The sequence below is a fragment of the Nicotiana sylvestris genome, chromosome 5 (assembly GCF_000393655.2).
Source record: "Nicotiana sylvestris chromosome 5, ASM39365v2, whole genome shotgun sequence".
NCBI classification, from domain to species: Eukaryota; Viridiplantae; Streptophyta; class Magnoliopsida; order Solanales; family Solanaceae; genus Nicotiana; species Nicotiana sylvestris.
The window spans coordinates 13,996,691-14,004,131 of NC_091061.1; positions in this window are offsets into that span (position 1 = coordinate 13,996,691).

Here is a 7,441-nt window from a genome sequence, read left to right on the forward strand (position 1 = left end):
TCCTAAATAATCAGAATTATGAAAAATATGTAACATAATCCTTGTTAATTACTTTACAAAAGGTAGAAAGTTCAGAATCAAATTCAAGCATATAAATGTTTTGGAATACTCATATAGATGAAGTAGTATTACATTATAAACAAATCTTTCTCAGGCATAATGCATAAAGGATGCAACATCACTGAACTAGACAAGATAAGTTAGCCAATGCATCAGTTATACGATATAGGTGAGGGCGTAGAGATATATTTTTAAGGCATGAACAATGAATATTACGGACACCTGATGAAAGGTGATACGCCTGAAATCTTAGTCGTAAACATGAACTAAGTGAGTTTTCAATTTGTAAGGGAGCTACAGCCAGACATGGATTAACACTCCCATATGGGTTCTGAATTAGTGCTCTGTTTGTAGGTACATATTTTCTAGTAATTCTGATTGAATATAGATTGAATTAAGCCGATGAACCGCCCGATAAGAGCTAAACTGATACCAATCCTCCCGATATCTTATTGGGTGGCTAGCGGATTAATACATTTAAAAGCCGATAACCGATAAGCCAAATCGTTAAGAGTAAATAACCGTCCAATCCCGCCCGATAAGTAGCCCTACTTATAACTCAGTTGATTAGAGGGCCCTCTTAGTTAGCGGCATTATTGAGTTCGACTCTTTACAAGAGCATTTTTTTTTTTTGTATTTCTGTATTTCGCCTAAGTTGTATATATTCGTTGCACGAACAAATATAGTTGATACAGATTGTATTCTTTGTATATACCCTTGTATACAGTCGATACAAGTTGTATACTTTGTATACATCCTTGTATTTCGCCTTGGTTACCGTTGATACATGTTGTCGAATACAGTCGATACATATTATATCATTTTTATACTCCCATGTATACAATTGATACAAATTTTATCATTTATATGCATCCTTGTATTTCACCTTGGTTGCAATTGATATATGTTGTATTCTATACGCGAATGAATGTAATTGCGCGAATGAATATCCTTGATACAGGTTGTATTCGTTGCACGAACGAATATAATTGACACAACATGTATTCATTACGCGTTTGAATACAAAAGATATAAGCTAGTAAAAATTGAACAATAGCTAAGAATGGTAGTCAGGTAAACTACAGTTACTATACTCTAAACTACTGTGCTTTATAAAAATTTATCTAATTTTTTTCGAAAACGAATTATATATAAAGGATAAAGGCGGACCCATGAAAGGTTGTGTCTTTCCCTTGGGGTTACTAATTTTTGGAATTTCATGGCAAAAACGTCAAAGTCAAACAAAATGGAAAATAAGATTTCTATTTTTCCTTCTTTTATCAATTATGTACTTGTGTATGAATGGCTAAAGTAGTAATGTTGGGCCCACCACAGGTCACATGATTTATAAAAGCCCAAAAGCACGATCCATTACAAATCTGCCAAGTGTAAGGGTCGAAGCCCACAAAGAATGTAAGACCACAGGAGTCGCCTTATTGTTTCTAGTACCTTCTCATCTGACAGTTTCCTAGCCTTAGTCGATTTTTAAATTTATTTTTTATGCTTTTGCAAGTGTAGATATTGATTCTATCGAGTTGCACTCTGGTCACCGGTTTGTTGCTGTTATGTTGCCGGATCTCCTCGCCTATTTCAGTAGCTTGCTTGTTGTTTTTCTTCAGTTAATTTCGGTTGCTAGTTACTTTCGGTGCTACACCAGTGATAGCGGTGACAGCCCTTTTTGTTTTTTGGGTTGTGGAATTTTCTGTGTTTTCAGGGAAATTCTCAAAGTTGTTGGAGACAAGTTGGGCGCACGAGCACTAGTAAAGGAGAGCAACCTGGACGAGCGTCATTAAAGGGCGGTGGGAAGCGGTGCGTGAGCTTGCAAGTACATCGAGGGCTGCAAATCAACACAGGTTTGGTTCTCGGGAATTGGTACCTCCCGTTCTACTGTTTTCCTTTTGGTGTTAGCTAAATTGATATTACTTTTGTTCACAATAGTTAAATCATTCAATAGGTGTATCGGTAGTCACTTGTTTCCTTCTAGTTTGATTCGTTGTCCGTTGTGCACTAGCGAGTCTGTAGATTTGTCGTAGGTGTAGTGGCGGCAGTCTGGGATGATAGATTAAAGGCATGTCCTCAGGTGGGGCAGAGTGGGGGCAAAGAGTGGGGCCGGGGTCAGGAGGTGGGTCGGGAGGCAGGGGAGGTAGAGGGGGCAAGGGAGCCTATAGGTTGAGAATCGGGTCATGGAACATAGGTTCGCTAACGACTAAGTCTATAGAGTTGGTGAAGATCCTTCAGAAGAGGAATATTAATATAGCGTGTGTCCAGGAGACTAGGTGGGTCGGTTCGAGGGCGAGAAACGCGGATGGGTATAAGTTGTGGTACTCTGGAGTCGTGAGGGATAAGAATGGAGTGGGTATCCTGGTAGATAGCCATCTTAGGGAGTCGGTGCTAGAGGTCAGGCGTGTGAATGATAGACTAATGACTATTAAATTGGTGGTGGGTGAGTGTACTTTAAACGTCGTTAGCGCGTACGCACCGCAAGCAGGTTGTGATGAGGAGATTAAAAGGCGCTTTTGGGAAGGGTTGGATGACATTGTTCGTAGTATTCCGCCTTCCGAGAGGTTATTCATAGGAGGGGATTTCAATGGTCATATTGGGTCGTCTGCAGGTAGTTATACTGAGGTGCATGACGGCTTTGATTTCGGGGAACGGAAAGGAGGGGGCACCTCACTGCTGGATTTTGCCAAGACATTCGATCTAGTGATTGCAAACTCGAGTTTTCCGAAGCGGGAGGAGCATTTGGTTACTTACCAAAGTTCGGTGGCGAAGACTCAAATTGACTATCTCCTCCTCAGGAGATGCGACAGAAGGTTGTGCGAGGATTGCAAAGTTATCCCAGGTGAGACCCTTGCAACGCAACATAGGCTTTTGGTGATGGACATTAGTATTATGATAAGAAGGAAGCAGAGGTCAGTACGAGGCCGCCCGAGGATTAGGTGGGGCGCCTTGACTAAGGTTAAAGCCCAGGAGTTGGAAGGAAGGTTGTCGGCAATGGGATCTTGGAGAAGTAGTGGGGACGCAAACACTATGTGGTCGATGACGGCGGACTATATAAGGAAGGCGGCTAGAGAGGTGTTAGGGGTATCTTCAGGCCGCACCGGTGGCCACAAAGGAGACTGGTGGTGAAATGCAGTTGTACAAGGTAAAGTGGAAGCGAAGAAGGTGGCTTACCTGCAGTTAGTGGGGAGCACTGGCGAGGAGGAGAAGAGAGCGAACATTGCGAGATATAAGGTAGCTAGGAAGGAGGCAAAGATGGCAGTGACGGAGGCTAAGACGGCAGCTTTTGCTCGTTTGTATGAGGAACTAGGGAACAAAGGCGGGGATAAGAAGTTACTCCGACTCGCTAAGGTGAGAGAGAGGACGGCTCGGGATCTGGACCAAGTGAGGTGCATAAAAGATGATGACGACAAAGTTTTGATGGGGGATGACCAGATTAAGAGGAGATGTCAGACCTACTTTCATAAACTTCTAAATGAGGAAGGGGATCAGGATATTGTACTAGGTGAATTGAGGAATGCCGACAGCCCCCATGAACTAAGTGATTGTAGGGACATTGAGTTCGATGAGGTCATGGAGGCAATGCGTAAGATGAGAAGGGGCAGAGCTACCGGACCAGATGAAATTCCGGTTGAGCTTTGGAGGTGTGTGGGTAGAGCAGACTTGGAATGACTTACTAAGTTGCTTAATGTTATATTCAAGACTAGTAGGATGCCCGAAGAGTGGAGGTGGAGTACAATGGTCCCGTTGTATAAGAACAAAGGCGATATCCAGATCTGTAACAACTATAGGGGTATTAAATTACTAAGTCATACCATGAAAGTCTGGGAGAGAGTGGTAGAAATGAGAGTGCGAAGGACGGTGTCTATTTCAGACAACCAGTTCGGGTTCATGCCGGGGCGATCTACCACAGAAGCTATCCACCTTATTAGGAGGATGGTGGAACAATACAGGGATAAGAAGAAGGATCTCCACATGGTGTTTATCGATCTAGAGAAAGCGTACGACAGGGTTCCTAGGGAGGTCTTATGGAGATGCTTAGAGGCTAAAGGGGTCCCGGTTGCCTACATTAGGGCGATTAAGGACATGTATGATGGAGCTAAGACTCGGGTTAGGACAGCAGGAGGCGATTCCGATTATTTTCCGGTTATTACGGGGTTGCACCAAGGGTCTGCGTTCAGCCCTTTCCTATTTGCCCTGGTGATGGATGCTATAACGCATCATATTCAAGGGGAGGTGCCATGGTGCATGCTATTTGCTGATGACATAGTCCTAATCGACGAGACACGACGCGGCGTCAGCGAGAGGTTAGAGGTTTGGAGACATACCCTTGAGTCCAAAGGTTTCAGGTTGAGCAGGACGAAGACGGAATACCTTGAGTGCAAATTTGGGGCAGAGCCGACGGAAGCGGGAGTGGAAGTGAGGCTTGATTCTCAAGTCATCCCTAAGAGGGGTAGTTTCAAGTACCTGGGGTCGTTTATTCAGGGGTCCGGGGAGATCGACGAGGATGTCACACACCGTATAGGGGTGGGGTGGATGAAATGGAGGTTAGCGACGGGAGTCCTGTGTGACAAGAAAGTGCCACCGTTACTGAAAGGTAAATTTTATAGGGCAGTGGTTAGGCCTGCTATGTTGTATGGGACCGAGTGTTGGCCGGTGAAGATCTCACACATCCAGAGGATGAAAGTTGCAGAGATGAGGATGTTGAGGTAGATGTGCGGGCATACAAGGAAGGATAAGATTAGAAATGAAGATATTCGAGAGATTGTGGGTGTGGCCCCCATGGAAGACAAGATGCGGGAAGTAAGACTCAGATGGTTCGGGCACATTCAGAGGAGGAACACTGATGCACCGGTGAGGAGGTGTGAGCGACTGGCTGTGGTGGGTACGAGGAGAGGTAGAGGGAGACCTAAGAAGTATTGGGGAGAGGTGATCAGGCAGGATATGGCGTGACTTAGGGTTACTGAGGACATGACCCTAAATAGGGAATTATGGAGATCGAGCATTAAGGTTGTAGGTTAGGGGAAATTGTGATTTCTTTTTTTTTCTTTTTTTTTCTACAGTGCACTAGAGTGAGACTAGCCAGTTAGGAATTAGTCTTAGGATGCTATTGATCAGCTACTGATGATGGGCTTTATCTGCTGTTTATTAGTATACCTTACATCTTTCTCGTATTTCCTATATCTCTTATATTGCTATTATTTTGTTATTTTATGGTATTTATGTTATGTTATGGATTTTATGGTATTTTATGTTATTTTATTATGAGTCTATTAATAGTACTAATATAGTGTCTCTTGTTGCCTTCTTGAGCCGAGAGTCTTCTGGAAACAGCCTCTCTGCCCCTAGGGGTAGAGGTAAGGTCTGCGTACATATTACCCTCCCCAGACCCCACTTGTGGGATTACACTGGGTTGTTGTTGTTGTTGTTGTTGTTGTTGTTTTAAAACAAAATAAAATGAAATGTGTTTCAATAAAAAAACAAAAATAACATACAAGAATCCAAGAGTGTGGCCTAGAGGTCAATAAAGCTAAAAAATCATAAAGTCTCAAGTTCAAATTTTAGCGCAGCTCACATTAACCCATCAATTTGGGATCCAAATTCAAGATTTTCCTTTGGAGGTATCGAGAAGGTTTGGATAATATCATCAGACCGGTAAGTTTAAGAAGGAATAAATTGATTTTTTCTGGTTCCTTCTTTCCGCTCTTCGCTTAGCTACACCAATTTACAGATGCGATATCCTTCATGGATCTAGGAGTTCCTACGACCGATTAGCGGAATTCCACATTCCATCGAAGTTGCCTTAGTTGGTTTCTAAAAGGAAAGTTAGAAATATTAAGCAAAAATATTAAGTAATTTCTTTCTAATTCCCTACGTCTTGATTGTAGAATTATTCGATATATATATGCCGGTAGAAAGTTATCCGGTGGAATAATTAAGATGTGTTCAAACTGATCCAGACCACCATTTTTAATTGTCACGACCAGGATTTCCCATCGTCGGGAGTCGTGATGGCGCATACTAATACGAGCTAGACAAGCCAATTATTTGCACAATTTACCTTTTTACCCATTTTATATTCATTAACAATTTCGAAGTAATAACATTTAAACAGCGAAATTTAACATAAGCAGAAGAAAAAAAGCAATAAGCTATCAGAACATGAATCCAATACAACTGTTTGAATCTCTACTACCCAGAACTGGTGTCATAGTTTCACAAATGGTCTAAGAACACTACAAATAAATGTCTGAAAGAAATAAATACAACATTGTCGAAATGCATGAAAGAAACAGGAATAGTAGATGGAAAGAGACGCCAAGGCCTGCGGACGCCTGCAGGACTACCTCGGGTCGCTTGATGAACAAGAATCAGCAATCCCACCGCCGTCCAAAGTCTACAACACTGGGGTCTGCACAAAAGAGTGCAGAGTGTAGTATCAGTACAACTGACCCTATGTGCTGGTAAGTGTCTAGCCTAACCTCGATGAAGTAGTGACGAGGCTAGGACCAGACTACCAAATAAACCCGTGCAGTATATAATGTACATCGGAAAATAAAACAAAAATGAACAAGTAAGGATGGGAGGGGATACATGCTACGGGGGTATACCAGTATTAACAGTAAATCAAGAGTAACAGTCTAAGGGCAGCTTAGAATTCACAACAAAACAAAAGAAACTAATATCCAAGCTAAACACACTTGTATCAATAATTGTTGGAGCGCGCAACACGATCCCAATATATAACAACATTGTTGCGGCGTGCAACCCGACCCATATCATTTATCATTGTTGCGGCGTGCAACCCGATCTATATATATCTTTGTTGCGATGTCCAACTGTCACACCTCCTTTTTGCGCGCTCGCCCCGAAGGGTGAATGCGCGAGGGAGTTTTTCCAATTTAAGTGACAATATTCGAAATGGGATTATTTATTTAATTCAGAGTCGCCACTTGGGAAAGGTTTGGCTTTTGGTGTCCCAAGTCACCGGTTTATCTTGAATCCCAAATCGAGGAAAATATTCGACTTTCCAAATGAAGTCTGCGAACCAGAAATTCTAAGTAAGGAATTTTGTTGACCCGAGGGAAGGTGTTAGGCACCCTCGAATCTCGTGGTTCTAGCACGGTCGCTTAAATTGTTATAATGGCTAAGTATCTGATTTAAATACATGTTGTGACTTATGTGCTTTTATTAAGTTTAAACCGCTTTTATTATTATCATTTATTTTTTATAGAATTGCAACGTCGTGAAAATGCATCTCGAACCACGTCACAATCAATGCACCCGTAGTTGTTAACACATTTCGACTCCGTTGAGATTTGGATTTGGGTCACATCAATGTGCACCCGAATTTAAGAATGTAATTTAATTAAGTCGCGCC